This window comes from Canis lupus, chromosome 9 (genome assembly GCF_003254725.2).
Source record: "Canis lupus dingo isolate Sandy chromosome 9, ASM325472v2, whole genome shotgun sequence".
In the NCBI taxonomy this organism is placed as follows: Eukaryota; Metazoa; Chordata; class Mammalia; order Carnivora; family Canidae; genus Canis; species Canis lupus.
Genome location: NC_064251.1, coordinates 40,426,503 through 40,442,587, shown reverse-complemented (window position 1 = coordinate 40,442,587; position 16,085 = coordinate 40,426,503). Strand labels below are relative to the sequence as shown.

General features: G+C 48.1%; 1 long non-coding RNA gene across 2 annotated transcripts; it reads left to right on the top strand.

The window, feature by feature from the left end:
• The first annotated feature begins 13,566 nt into the window (after positions 1-13,566).
• Positions 13,567-15,266, top strand: LOC112655556 (uncharacterized). Of its 2 annotated transcripts, none has more exons than XR_003133766.3 (3): positions 13,567-13,729; positions 13,851-14,033; positions 14,793-15,266. It is a non-coding gene; the product is annotated as an uncharacterized LOC112655556 (long non-coding RNA). The 2 variants fall into 2 exon arrangements; XR_003133765.3 differs by having other exon boundaries at positions 14,646-15,266.
• The last annotated feature ends 819 nt before the right edge of the window (positions 15,267-16,085 follow it).

Below are 16,085 nucleotides of genomic sequence, written 5' to 3'. Positions count from 1 at the left end.
TTTAATTTCTAGTCAAAGGAGACCATCAAAAGGACTAATATTTTTCCTTATGTGTTTGGATGGAGTTAAGTCACATGCTATGAGTTTTTAAGCACTCTCAAATATTTTGATTCTCATTGTTTTAAATATGAATTAAGGTCATAACTAACATTTACTGGATCCACCATATGCCAGGAACTTGAGATGGTGTATGCCGCCTTCACCCTCTTGGCCCTAAGTAGTTAAACACTATTATTGTTCCCATTTTGCAGAACAGGACACGGAGGCTGAAAGAGCTGAAGTCCCTTGCCCCAAACTTGCAGTCCATAAGTGGCAGGACTGGGATCTGAATCTGGGTCCACCTGACTCTCAAACCTATGTCCCTCCCACTGCACCATGCTGGGTGGGTCCTGAGGGCTGGAATCCGACAGGGCATAGAGGGAAGAACAGAGAGGATATGGATAACCTCTAGTGGATCTCCACCTCTGCTGTCTCTAGGTCACTAGTTCAGTCTGCAATGACCAGATGCAACCCTCCAACAAGAGTCCCCACTTAGAATCACAGAGCTCCAGAGAGTCAGGCTGGAGTGTGGGGCATGACACCCCACACAGAGCTTCCCCTTGCAGCTGAAGCCTTTGGGGACGGCAGGTGGTCCAACCCTCTGCAGCAACAGCCAGACATCACACAGCCAGTAGCCCAGAGGGTTGAAATATACTGAAGGTCACCTAATTGTTCGGGTGGAGGCTCCTGCCCTGTGATGCCCACCCCCCAACCGGGATGACAGGCCTGCACCTCCAGTGCCAGCTGGCATCTGACAGCATGGTGCCCTGGCCTCAGACACACAGTCTGTGCCATAGACAAGGCATTTGAGCCTTGGAAAACCTGGAGTCCACCCCTGCTTTCTAGCCGTGTACTTGAGCAAGCAATTTATCCTCCTGGATCCTTAGTTTGGATATCTGCACAAAGGGACTGTTAATACCTAACTCACATGGTGACTGGGAGAATTAGACAAAGCACTGGAGGGAAGATGGTGCAAACTGAATAAAACACACACACACACACAGGTAAAGGATTATTAAGGAAGAAGATGATGCTTTACAACAGAGGTCCACAAACTTCTGGAAACCTCTGGAAAGAGTAAAAATTTTAGGTTTGCGAGGCACAATGTCTCCATCACCACTCCACACTGCCACTGCAACCTGAAAGCCACCACCAACAAAACATAAACAATGAGTGTGACAGTGTTCCAGTATGTTTTTACTAAAGGACCCTTCAATTTGAATTTTTCATATCATTTTCATGTATCATAAAATATTATTCTTTTGATTTTTGTATAACTACTTAGAAATGTAAAAGACTGTTCTTACTTAGCTAGGGGGGCCATACAAAAACAGGTAGTTGGCCAAATTTGGCCCACGGGCCATATTTGCAAACCACCCAACTGGTGGGGAGTCTCCCTCAGTATTACAGGGGTGTCTATGATAGCACAGACATTCACAGGCCTCCTCTTCTGGGAAAATCTCTCTGTCTGCTCCTCAGCCTCGGCCTTCGGTTAGACTCCTCTTTGGATAGCACAGATGTTACAATACACTGTATGGTCCTATGCTGTGCCATAGTCCAGAAGCTTGTGCAGGGCCAGACCCTGGCTTGTCCATCTCATGTCTACAGAGCCTGGCACCATGCTGGACACAAAAGCTGCTCAATCAATGAATGTCTGTGCTTTTATAAATACTAAACACCCCTCCTATGCTGCTCAGAGGCCTGTGATTTCTTATTCTATTCCAAGGAACCGAAGGGATTAATGAGGATTATTTAAAAATACACAATAGGTCAATTTTCACAAAACCTGCTTTAGCTCTTCCTTTGGATTCCTTGGGCCTGCTCTCCAGCCTTACTTGACATATACGCAAAGTTCTTGGCAGATATGACCCTCCATTTCATCTATAAACAAGGGTCCGCATGTGGTACCAATGCCAGCCAGTTGTGGCGTGAATTGAGAGACAGTCACATAAAATACTGAGCACCGTGCCTGGCACACCTAGTAAAAGCTCAATGAAAAACGAAACAAAACGAGGATTAGTTCTTATTCTATCGTCTTCCAAGACAGAAATCACTGCCCACATTTCCCCAGGAGAGAAATGGAGGCTCAGAGAAGCTAGGAATGTGTTTCAAGATCAGAGAACAGCTGCATCTGAATCTGGTGCGGTCAACCCCAGACCCTGCGACTCGGTCAGTGGCTGAATCTAAACTCAAGGCAAGCCTGACTCGGCCTCCTGCAAGTGGCCTGGGTCTCAGAGACCTAAGGCCACCAGGGGCACAGGCTCTGAGAGGCTGAAAGCCAGGGAGCAGCGCCCCCAGGGAGACGCCTCAGGGCCATCTGCCTCAACCAGATGTGCCCTTGCTGTGTGCGTCCCTTCCAGGGAACTGCAATTTCCCTCTCAGCCCAAATACGTCTGCCGGGGATGAGCAGAGAGGGCCTCCCGCTGCCAGGCCGAGCTGGGGGGCTGCTGGGAAACTCAGCGCCTTCCTCCAGCTGTAACTGCCCTGGGGTAGGGGGTGGAGGCACCCTTCCTCCTCTGAACACAAAAAGAAGCAAAACCAAAATGAAATCAGACGGTCATCAATGCAGACCACGTTCTCCGCGCCAATATCGAGACGAGGTCTATTCTGCTGCCTGTCACTTGAAAAGTAATAAAGTAATAGTGAAGTAAGATATATATATATATAACAGCCAATACCCCTCCTGAATACCGAAGGGAAGGTGTAGGGGGGAGCTGGGGCAGCAATGAGCAGGGACCCGGAGCCCCCAGCCCCAAAGGCACCAGATCCTCAGGTATCACCTGCAAGGTAACTTGCCAAACCCCTGCTTTCCCCGCGCAGGGCTGAAGCCCACACTGGGAAGGGATCGACGTGACAGGTTAGGAAAGAAGTCCTGATGAGACCCTGGACCCTCTTCTCTGGAACCAGGGCTTCTGGGGCCACGGGCAGGCCCTGGGGCGAAGGGTGACCCCGAAGGAAGCTCTGGTGTTCGATACCACCCCGCAGCCCTCTGCAGAGGAAGAAAATGCTGACCTAGCGGCACCAGCTCGCTGGCTGCTCGGCAATTACATCTCCTATTATAAAGCCATCAGTTAACCAATTGATCTTTCAAGGTATGATTTAGTCTCCCCTTTGTCCAGGCCTGATCGGCTTCTTGGGATCAACAAGTTTCAAGTCAGAAAACCTAATTGCGAATCCTGGCTCTACCTCTTACCAGTCAAGTGTCATAGGTTCACTTTTTCTCTGAGTGTGGTTTCTCCCCTGTAAAAGGGGAAGGGCAATAACACCCATCTGGCAAGGTTATTAATCCAATAATAACAATTAAAATAACAACAATAATAATAGATCCCATTTATTGAACATGCGCTGTGTGTTAGGCACCATGGTAAGTGATTTACACACATGTGTATAAATAGATCATGTAGAAGTTATTCTTTACAGTGATCTGTGGAGGCGGGTGGGTAAGCATCTTGATTAACATCACAGAGCAAAGGGGCGCTTGGGTGGCTCAGTGGTTGAGCATCTGCCTTCAGCTCAGGTCATGATCCTGGGGTCCTGGGATCATCAGATCCCAGCAAGGAGCCTGCTTCTCCCTCTGCCTATGTCTCTCTCTCTCTCTCTCTCTCTCTCTATGTCTCTCACGAATAGATAAATAAAATCCTTTTAAAAAATCACACGGCAAGTTATGGAAGGAGCTAAGATTCCAATGCAGGTCTCTCCAAAATGTGCCGAACTGGAAGCTCTTCCTTCTGTGCTGGATGTCAGTGTGGCCTCTAACCCCTTTGTACTTTATGACAAGTCTCTTCAGCCTGAGGGAGAGAGCAGGGCCGTGGGATGATGCAGCAGACCCTCCACTTTCTTACCAAACACACTTCTATTTTATTCAGTGTCACCCTCAATAGGATTCAGGGGAGGGGAATACCGGTTGTGATCAATTTGTGGAATCTCATAAAACTGTATGCAGGAGAAGTGCACTTCTGCAAGTGTATCATATTTCAATGTAAAACGCTTAAAAAAGAGAGACCCGACAATCATGATGTCTTCAAATTGCTTTCAACTGGAAGACAGATCGAATGAGAGCGAAAGGAAGTAAACATGGCAAATGGTTAACAACTCACGAATCTAGGCAAAGGGATTACATTGGACATTCCCTTGGACTATTCTTTGGCATTCATTGGACTATTCTTTCAAATTTTCTGTAGCCTGGAAATTTAGCAAGTGAAAAAGGTAGAGAAGAAATGCAAGGAAGAACTATACCATTCCCTGTGCTGGTGATGATGTGAGGATGTGATGCTCCACATCTTAGATGCTGTACGATCTTAGGCAAGGTACCACGCCAAGCCTCAGTGTCCTCGTCTATACAATGGGCAATAGGAATGATAACATGACCACTCCCTAGAGTGTGTATGAATGTGAAAGAAGATACATACATAAATGACTTGTCATGATGCCCATTCATAATATGCACTGGAGAGATGCAAAAGGATGGAAGGTATCTGGGTCCTTGATGAGATCACTGAAGCACTGAACTAATTCAGCCAGAAACAGCTCCTCCTCTGGACTTTTGATCACATAAGACTTATTCCCTCATAAGCCATTGAAATTTGGGTTTTTATACCTAATAATATTACACTGCCTTCCCTAAGGAAACAATCTGAAATTCAGAAAAAAAATGCATTCCTCGTGAGAAAAGTAGAAAATCATCCTAATTACACGTAGGGGTAGAATTAAATTAATGTACATCTGTAGAGTAGAATACTATGTAGCCATCAAAAACGGTGTCAGAAAAATTGTTTCATAGCGTAGGAAAATGCTCAGTCTAATACTGATATCTGAAATAGGCAAAAATGCAAATAGAAAAGGTTGCAAAAAGTATAGCCAAATATTAATAGTATGCTAGATTTAGGTATCTCATTAAGTGCTTCAATATTTTCTGTATTTATTTTCTGACTACTATATATTATTCACATGATAATTTAAACAGTAGTTTCTAAACTGTACTTATGACACACATAAGTGTGGGAAACAAAACTATGTATTTGTATGAGATCACCTATACGAAATGCATGCAGAATTGGAAGAAAATATGAGTCATTACCACTGACTTATAAAATTATGGGTGACTTCTTTCTAGCTTTTTATAACACATAAATATGTTACAAATTTTCTACAATGAGCACATGTTGCCTTATAATCTGAAATGAAAAATATAATTCTTAAAAATACCAATTTATAATTTTTAGGTCCAATATTATTGCCTTCAGACTCTATGCCCACCTTTAATCAATTTAATAGATTGTCATTGAGTGCTTAATATGTACCTAATGCAGTATAATAATTATGAGTACCTTTATTAGTCACTGTGATCATAACAACTTCATATACATTATCTGTAATCCTTTCAACAGCCCCGTAAAGTACTAAGGGAGTTGAATCAAATTTATCTAAGGCCACGGCTTGCCAGTGATAAGACTCGGGACTCAAACCTCAATCTATTTTGTTTACTTATCTGCTCGCCCTCCTCCATCTGTAGTAAAAGAAATATAAATCCTGCAATATACAAACTCCATTAAAAAATCAAAAACCGGAGCCAAGGAAGCTTCAAGAAGGAAGAAACAGCCTCAGGCTGGTGAGACCCAGGCAAGTTTCAAAAAAGAGGTGGTGATGTGCCCAGCCATCAAGTGGAGAAGGAGGCAGTTTGAGGACAGAGGGAGCACTGTGGACCATGGCCTGGGTGTGAAGGATGTTGGCCGTTTCTCAGGATCGCCATGAAGCCCAAGTTAGCTAGGTTAGGAGGAAGGAGCAAAAATGGAAACCACAGATTACGGCGGGCCCCGAATGCCGACATTTGGGATTTAAATTTCATCTGCTGGGCAGTGTGACCACAGAACATTCTTCAGCTTACATGCAGTGGGGATGGCTCTAGGAGTAGTGTGTTTTGCTGAGAGTATTCAGGCAAGATCGTGAGGATGAGTTAGAAGGGATCCCAAGAGGCAAGGGACTGAGGACATTTGAAAGGCACTGAGCGAAGCCTGTCCTCATACACTACCTCTATTAAGGAAACTGACACACACAGGTCGAAAAGAACCATCCGAAGTCTCGCGACCAGCAAAGAACTGAGGTAGGTTTAAACCAGAGTGCACCTGTCCCCATTGCCCACCTGCCTCTGTGGAGATGGGACATAGCAGTGGCCCATGAAAGGTGGTGCAGGACTGTTCCCTGGCCTTGAGATCGGGGCAGGGGGAGGAGTGGGCTTGTGCCCCCAGCACCCCAGTCTGGCCACCAGGGTGTTCAGGACCAGTTGAGCTGCACACTTGGGACTCTCCCATTTCTGCCTGCTGCTCCATGGTAACCTCTGTGCCTAAAGCTGGGAGCAAGCTCTCCTTCTCCCCCAGGGGCATCCCAGGAGGCTTACCTCGAAGCAGCGAGCAGAGCTCCAAGGAGCAAAAATGTCTCTGTTAGAGCAAAACATCATTAAGATGAGAAGAGGCAACATCTCTAACGCCCACACAGTGCCAGTGGAGCTGTAAAATGTGCCTCCAAATTAGATGTGGGGAAGAGCTTCACCAGCTCTGGCTGTTCATCCCCAAGGACAAGGGCAGCCTGATTCCCTCCGACTTCCCACCCCCAGCTCTGCCACGAAGCTGTGAGTGTTTTGTCTGAGTCTATTTGAGATGTCTTATGCAACAGAACCTCATCTCTAAGAAGAGACGGTTTGCTTTCTTTCATACAACGTTCTCATTGTCAGGGAAGTTTCCCTGACACGAAGCCTAGTTTGTGCCTTTCTTGCTTATAAGAAGAACCTTGAAGGCTCCAAAGGGATATGCGCTTAAAGAAGATGTTCAAAGCCCCAAATAGACTGGAACTTTGTTGTGCGGGGAAGGATTTATTGAGTGCCACCCCACTACCTTACATCGGAAAGTTGGCCCGAGGTGCACAGCCCTTCCACGCACTGCAACACACTGATTTTCTTCTTCCCATCAAAGGTACACAGGGCAGCTGCTATTTCCCTGTTTCTCAGATGAGGAAACGAAGGCTCAGTCATAGGGGTGACTTCCCCAATAAGTGGGCAAGTGGATCTGGCCCACTGATTTCAAATTCTGTCTTTTCCACACACCCCTCTAGCCAACCCTGCTCTAGGCCCAGTGTGGAGCACGGCCACTGAGAAGTCACAGACTGGTTTTTAAGTTCTTTATCATCTCTAAGTTTCCAACCCGCCCTTCTCTCTGTTATTAGAGGAGGGTGGCAAGGCTGGAGAAGACCAGACTTTCTCCTACTGTTTCCCAGGGGGCTTCCTGCTCCCTTGGGTTCCTGTAAGTCATCATCCCAGCAGTGCTTCCTCATCCTGGAGAAGGCTGTTCCTTCCAATAGCAGCTGAACCCGTGTTTCCAATACTTAGAGACCTAGCGGCAGGCATCCTGCTCCCAAGACAGCAGCACCAGCCTGCAGGTGCTCCTTTTTTCTGTGGTCTGAGTCCAGCCCCGCTGTGTGTGAGCTTAGAGACTCAACCACTAGCCAGGCAGCACGTCCCCTTCAAAGGTCTGAGCTCCAGCCTCAAAGGCCCCTCCTGCAAAGTTTCTGCATTTTGGCAAGTGTTTTCCTCAACTGGGCAGCTGGTGGCTGCTTCCCATAGTGGCTACTATGTCACACCTTAGTGTTCTAGTTTACTCTTTCACAGAGCTGGTGAACAAATGGATCATCTAGTCAAAATGTCTTATGTTAAGTTCTCTCTGTTCAAAGGACAGGCGTTCCTATCTCCCAAGGGGCCACTGACTCACAGACTATAGTTGAGGGCCTGTCATTAGGTTGTAATGTGCAATGGGCCCATGAAACAAGGTAGAAACAAGTCGTAAGAAGAGTACTGGCACATAGTAAGGCCTCAAGAAGGAGCTAGTAAATGAAAACATTTTTTAAAAAGTTCAAGGGAGGCCATAGTGTGGGGAGAATGCTTGGGCAGTGACCCAGGCAGGAAAGGCAATCAGAGAAGCAGTTTTAGGGAGTAGCTCTTCTGTAGAAGATGTTCAGCTGTCTGATAGGATGAAAAGTGAGGGGCACCTGGGTGGCTCAGTCAGTTGAGCATCCCACTCTTGATTTCGGCCCAGGTCATGATCTCAGGGTTGTAAGATCCTGATCCACATCGAGCTCTGTACTCAGTGGGGAGTTTGCTGGAGTTTCTCTCTCCCGCTGACCCTCCCCACCTCCTCCCTCTCTCTCCGTCTGCCTGCATCCTTCCCTCTTTCTCTCAAATAATAAAATAAATCTCTTAAAAAAAAGTGAGGAGTGAGTGGCATCTCAGCAACTGCTGTAGGAAGCCTATCACAGGGCCAGGTCTGGGTTGTGGCATAACCCAGACCTTTGACCCACCAAAAGCATCCATAATTCCCAAGTATTGACAAGACAGCAGACCTGTGACCCGCCTGGCAAGGAAGCTGCTCATCTTGGTACTGATGGGCTCCACCTCCCCCATCCTGTAGGTTCCTGAGAAGGGACTGACTGCCTTGGGGTGGCTGCCTGCCTCTGCAAGTACAGAAGCTTCTGGAAAGAGGCAGGGTCACCTTGCCTCAGGCCTGGCAGCTGCTGCCCTATTTACCTGGGCCTAATAAGCAGAATAAGGGGGATTTGTTGTCCCTCTGTCTGTTGGTCCCAGAGAGAAAGAACAAGCATGTGGAAAAAGTTAAGGAAATACCCTAAAGCTAGTTTGGGTTCTGGAATGATCTCCAGAGAATCCAGCCACCATCACAGCACATCCCTGCCTACACATCCACCTGTCCCTAGATACCTAAAGCTCTGCACTTGATCCGTCTGGATGCATTTCAAAAAGCCTACCTTCCGGGTCTTGCTGGATAGATGGAGGGACATATTGGGGAAGGAGGAAGACTAGTGTCTCTGATCCAGGTGCATTCCTAACGAGGCAGCCTCCAACACAAAAGCTTAGAGAAGAAAGCAACCAGATGTCCTCAGAGGTCCGTGGAATACGGGATCTAGCTCGGCTGGAGCTGAAGGACTATGGTGAGGATTTCTAAGAAACCATTTCACTGGGGTGGACTCCTGCTGTTCTTGTATATCTGACACGTATTCCTCGACCTTCTGGTGATGGGACTCAGTGTCCCCTTTGGGGAACCACCACCCTTCTGCTTTCTGCCCCTGGATCTGCCTGGGCTCATCGAATTGCCACATCCAGGGGCAACTTGGGCAACCAAACCTGATCCACCAGTGTATTTCACACCCCTGGTTCCAGTCTTTCCAGGAATGAGGATCACACACAAGTGGGACAAATTCAGAGCCCCTCTTAGGCTCTTAATGAAATTGTTGGGGAAGGGCCACTCTTTCTGCTGTGAAAATTAAGGCAGTAAAGTGTCAGCCTGCAGCTGCCGGCCACCACGTCTGCTTCTGCCACTGTGTGAGCCTGAGAATGGAGCCAATGTAGAGGCAGTCAGAGCCAAAAGATGGAGAGGGACATTTGAGTCCCTAGATCCAGCCATGTCCAAATGCTTTAACCCTTGAACTAACACATTTCCTTTTTATGTCAAGCCTCTTTGAGTTGGGTTTCCATCACTCCATACTGAGAGGGTCTTGACCAAGGCACATACATGGTGGGGTGAATGAGTTATGTACCCGAATGCTTGCCTTGGGATTTCCATTGAATCATTAGACCATGGAGAGATACTACCTCTGCTAAAGCCCTTCAAAAGCTTCCTGCTCTCCTCAGGATAGAACCCCAACACCTTAACAATAGTTTCAGAGCCTTCAGGGATCAGGCCCTTGCTATACTCTCTGGCCCCAACCATACCTCTTTACTTCCCAATCTCTATGCTTTGTCCATGCTGGACCATAAGTTTCTGGAATGCACCTTGTCTCCTGCCTCAGACTTCTATACATGTTGCTCCTTTTCCCCGCCTAACTCCCACTAATCCTTCAAATATCACCTCTGGGACGCCTAGGGGGCTCAGCAGTTGAGCACCTGCCTTCAGCTCAGGACATGATCCTGGAGTCCCAGGATCGAGTCCCACATCGGGCTCCCGGCATGGAGCCTGCTTCTCCCTCTGCCTGTGTCTCTGCCTCTCTCTGTGTCTCTCATGAACAGATAAATAAAATCTTAAAAAAATATATATCAGCTCAAACTTACAGCTTCAGGGAGGCATTCCTCGGCCCCAAAGAGGCTGGTTCCCACTGCTAGGGCCCCCACAGTCACGCTTTCTCTAACCTCAGCACGCTTGGAACTCTTTGCTCACCTCCTAGGACACCAGCTCCGCAACTGCCACGTCCATGCTTTTGTCTCCACTCTACCAAGACAGATGCCCAATAGACACTGTGTGCGGGACACCCGAATGTGATCCATAACGCAGACGCCCACAGGGAGGTGCGAGTGCAGGATCTCAGCGTCAGCGCTGAGAGCCCTGCAGGGTCAGAGACAGGTACAAGGTGATCAAAACTCAAGCCAAGGTCATGACTCCAGGAAGAGAAAGGACAGAGCAAGGAACAGGGAGGAAAACCATGTGAGAAGTGGGTGTGCGAGACCAGAATGCCATCAGCTTGGATGACCACTGGAAAAAGAATCTCTAAAGAGACACCCAGACCATGAATCATGTGAGTGAGGGGAACGAGTAGCCACTGGCCAGGGGTGAGGTTCCTGCCAAGAGGGGACGCTGTTCCGTGCTATGTGCAGAGGTGGGCCACACCTCAGCATTTTGCAGGACCTGCAGAGAGGTCAGGGGGCAGAGGGCAGTTCTCCTGGAGGGCAGATGCAGTCGTCACTCAGCAGCAGAGGCCAGAACAGAGCAGGGGGCATGTCCCGGCTGGCTGGTGTCCCCAGAACTGAGAGGGCATGATGGGAAATTCCGCCCTCTGACACCACCTGGCTAAGGCTGAGCTGCATAGTAATAGGGGCTCAGCAAGCAAGGTGCCTGCATTGTCCTGTCCTCCAAAAGGCAGCCAAATGGGTGTTTACTGTTTGCATTTCTCCTCTGGAGCAGGCTTGCCATTCAGAGGAGACTGCTGCGTGGTTTGCATAATTGCTTGCTCAGGTGATGATTGCTCAAGGCAGCATTTCAAAAAGCCTACCTTCCGGGTCTTGCTGGATAGATGGAGGGACATATTGGGGAAGGAGGAAGAACCTCAACCAAAGGGAGCCGGGCAGCCCCCTGCTGTCCCTTCATCCAGGGAAGCATCATGAACCTCAGAGTCTAAAGCGTCTCCCCACATTTGCCTTCCAGCCTCCACATCTGGGAAGCGGTCAGAATCAGCCCAGGAGAAGCCAACTGAGGACATCAAGTCCAGTTCTGCGGGCCTCTCAGATAGCTACTGAGCATCTACTGTTTGCTAGCGGAAAAGATCACAGAGCACACAGTCAAATGAGGAAGCAGGCCCAGAAACAGAACAAGGTGACATATGTAACGGAGTACTTTGGGGACACAGGGGAGAGGTTCGGAGCCCAGCCGAGTTTGGGGTGGATATCAAGGAAGGCTGCCTGAGGGAAGCGACATGCAAGCAGAGTCCTGAAGGAGGGTACTGCCTGAAAGAGGGTAGCATCCACACAGTGGATGCTCAAATACCAACAAATGAATGACCAAACAGAAAGATGGTGGGAGGGGGACGGGGACACTGTCCCAGGGAGAGAAAAGAGCTGGCTCAGTCTGTTCTTCATTCCAGAGTGGCAGTGAATTCTATAGATTTCCCAACGCCTTATAAACCACACACATTTTGCAGGGTGTATACAACGTGGGGCATCTCCTCCATTATTACTTGGGGTCAGGAATAAAATTCTCGTGTCAACTTGTACTGTGGGCTCCTGAGAGAGAATGACTGGGACACAGCTGCCCCCTGCCCCAGATCAACAGGATGCTCTTTAAATATGTAAGAAATCCACTGAGGCACTGCTAGCACTCTCTGATTATCTTCAAAGTGTATGAAAAATGTGCTTAATATTCATTCATGCTCCTTTTCAAACGAGGCACAGATAGGGACCAGAGAGGAGGGAACAATTGGCGGTGAAAAATGGCTAGCATGGTTTCATATCCCTCATCCCACACTCATATAGTCCTTGAGGCTAATCTTAAGTCACCTCCTACAGGAAGGCTTCCTCAACTACAACTCCTCCCACCCCCCTCCAAATGTCTTTCCATTTCACTCCTTGCCACATCTGGACTTCAGTGGCAGTGACTGTCCCAATCACTGAGCCTGCACATCTGTGCCCTCTCTACCCTCCCAGGTCCTCTGCAACCTCTACAGTAAGAACTCAGTGTCACAGGTAGGAGTGCCAATCCTAGAGAGGGGATCAAGGACTACCGGCCCAAGGATGCATAGCTCCGGAAGTGCTGGAATCAGGCTTCAAGCCCAGGTTGATGCCAAAGCTCTGCTGCCCCCCACCCCCCGACACTTACACTAGCCCCCTTCCATGCCTCACCATCTCCCTGTCTCATTTCCAGTCCTTCTCTCTGCACTGCGGTGCTGTTTACTGGGTGCATTTGGGGTGCACTGTCTGATTGGGTGCCTTAAGAGCAAAGAGCTGGGTATTCACATTTTCTTATCTGTCCTGTGCCATTTCCCTGTTTCTGGGCACAGAGTAGGTGCTGACAATATGAACCACAGGGAGGAAAATGTTAGCATGGAGAGGAAGCATCTGTTCTTGTAGTTTCATTATTCAGACGAGAAAACTAAAGCCCAGAGAGGGGAAGTGTCTTAAATATGCATGGAGTGGAACTGAACAGGAAGCAGGCTAGTGGTGCCATTGGACTTAGTACATAATGGGCACTAAATTACATTACTGCTACTTCATGTACAACATATGTGATATATACACATGGTATACAGACAATGAATACATTACATATGATAGAACAGAACACATATATGTACATTATATATTGGATATGTTCTACAACATCATCAGCATTGTCATAATTTGTCACTGTCTGCATGGGAACGTGAACTCGGCACATATTGGGAATGGGAGTTCTGAGGATTTCACAAATACAGGTCTCTGGTTTGTGGAGCCATCAGGAAGACTGTGTGAGATAGATGTTCAGGCAAGCAGAGGCCAACAGAAAAAAACAGTAAGACATTATTACATGGGTGAAATGTTTTACAATTGACAACTTACTTAAATGGAAAGATAACTGAATTAGACACAGAAAATCTGGGGCGGGGCACCTGGGTGGCTCAGTGGTTGAGCATCTGCCTTTGGCACAAGGTGTGATCCCGGGGTCCCAGGATCGAGTCCCACACCAGGCTCCCCGCAGGGAACCTACTTCTGCCTTTGCCTATGTCTCTGTCTTTCTCTGTGTGTCTCTCATGAATAAATAAAATCTTTTTTAAAAAAGTAAGAAAATCTGGGGCCGGGATGCTTTCAGTCCATCAATAACTGGGTGACTAGGACTAGTTCACATGTTTTCTTTGAGGTTCAGTCTCCTTCCTTGTGAAATGAAGCAGTGAGATAAACTCAGAAGAGAAAGTTCTATAGCACTCGGGCACCAACTTCCCAGTGCTGTGCCCATGGCAGCCATTACTAGTTGATTACCGAGCTCTTGATGCCCAGTTGAAGCCCCAGAATGCTGCCCCTGGCAACCACCAGCAATTGGCTGGGGTGAACATGTTGGATGAAACCAAGCAGCACACCGGAGTAGATGTTTCTACAACCGACTCCAGACCTTCTGACTCCATAAGTCTATTCCTCACTGCTACTCGCAGCACCCTGGCCAGGCTGACAAAGCAGGTACTGCCTCTCCCCTCAATGTACAACAAGCAGTCAGAAGCTCAGACAATCTCAAGTTTAGAAAGGTGGGGAGTGGTGGGGTATTCAGACACTACTAGCCCTCTCCGTACTGGCCTAGCAGGGACATCCAATGGTCTCGCATCATCTTTCACTACAAAGGACGCCCATCCCATCACTCATGACAAGGACCCGAGGAGTCGATAACCTGAGCTCCATTCTGGTTTCACACCCAAAGCAGCCCAGGGACATCTCCTCTGAACAAATATCAACCTGGAGTCACACCACTCTGCAAAACAGGGAGCAGGTGAGGTGTCGGACTCCTTTTCCTCCCTCCTCACCTCATTAAGAGCCCCATTTCCCACTCCCTTGGCATATACACATACTCCTCAGATTGTTTCCAGAAACTCCTTTCATTGAAAAGGAAACTTGTGGATGTGGCTTAAAGGGAGACATCAGCCCCTTCCGGCCAACGCCTGGGAAGGTGGGAGGAGGGTCGAGGCGGAGTCTGAACACTGGCTCCTCTTTGCCCTGCTGTGTGGCCTGGGGGAAGGTGCTAGCCATCCTCTCTGGCCTGTTTCCCTTCCCACCTGACAACAACAATAACAGCAATAATTAATAATAATAATGATGAACCTCCCACCTGTGCTAGTTCACTTATGTATGACACCGGTACTATTCTTAATCTCACTTTAAAGAGGACACAGAAAGGCTAAGTAACAGGTGCAAGGTCTCGCAGCTCGAAAGTGACAGAGCCGGGATGAGTTCCCAGGCAGGCTGGCTCTAGAGTCCATGCTCTTTACCACTTCACTCTGCTGCTTCTCATGGCATTGCCTCCCACCAACTGCTACTCAAGGCAGCAGAAGCAGGGCTGGGGCATCACGGGAAAGCCCCTGGGTCACCTTCCTCTCTTTAACAGGGGATGGAGCAGCCCAGGGGGAGTGGGAAGTACGGAGGCAAAGGGTTCAGCTTCCCTCCTCCCAGCCCAGGCCACTTGTCCACTGTGCCCTCCTCTGCCGATGCTGATGCTGATGATATACCAAGTCTGCCATTCCCTCACCACCAGGCTTTGTAGAGAGGAGAGGAGCCCCAGCCCCTGTGAGTGGCCACTGTTCACGGCACTTCAGTGACATGAGAAGAGCAAACTCCCTACAATGAACAATTCTGGCCAACCAAGTGTTCTCTGGCCCCCATCTGCATAGCTGTGCAGATGGTATTGTTAGCAGGTGGACTGGAGAAGAGTCAAGCTTTGGAGGATCAGTTCTTGCAAGTTGTTTGTCCTGTCTAGCCTGCTCTCAGCAAGCCATGCAGATCGTGTGGGCTCCAGAAAGAGGCAGCCCTGGACTGGAATCCCATCACGACCCTTTGTAGCTGTGTGACCTTGGGTAAATGACCTAACCTCTCTGAGCATCCTATCTGTAAAGTGGGAATACCAATATTCCATGAAGAATCTTGTGAGGATAAAAGGAGTATGTATATAAAGTAGCTCATGTAATACCAAAGTCATGCTGAAAATAAACATACCTGCATCATCATAAAAGCCAGTAATAATAAAAATGGAATGTAAACTCACTTAAAAAGATCCAAGAATCAGAAGCTAAAGCGGGAAGGGAACTCAATTGTGTTGCTCATTAACATATACTCAATATGAGAAAGAATTTACACACATTTCCCCGTTTTATCTTTTCATCAATGAATGATACTGTGCCCATTTTACAGATGAAGAAACCAAGGGTCATAGAAGCTCAGGATGTTCCCCTACAGAAATGGCACTTTCTCAACTCCTCCCTCTTTTCTTAAATCAGTTCGAAGCTCCAGGCTTCACTTGCTAATTTCGTCCAGAGTTGATTTCCGGTTCTATTTTATCCCTAGTTCCTGCAATCTGGAAATGTGCTCTGCCCTGATAATTTCTATTCTGGTGCATCAGCCATTTCCATGTGGGTCTCCATAAGGGCCCCTGCCCCCACCCAGGCTTCAACTGAGCCCTGAAGTGGGTCCTGTTCCCCAAGTTTCAAAGGCCTGTCTTGGTGCCCCAACACCTCAGATGCTACATGGCCAATTCACCCCATCCTCAAATCTCCTCCTTCTGATTCCCTATTTTGCTGACCAGCATCACCCTCTGATCACTCAGCAGTGATGTCTCTTGGGCATTTCTCACTCTTTTCTCTCCCTGGAAATTCATATGCAAGTAACTCCCTCTTCACCGCCCCCCGGTGGATCCCCCCACAAGGCTCTGATGAGGATACTTAGACATGGCTTTGCCATGGCCCAAGTGTCGCCAGTGCCCCCGCCGTCACCTTACAGAGTTCCAACTCTGCAGCCTGCCACCTGGAGCTTATCAAATCTGACCTAAATCTAT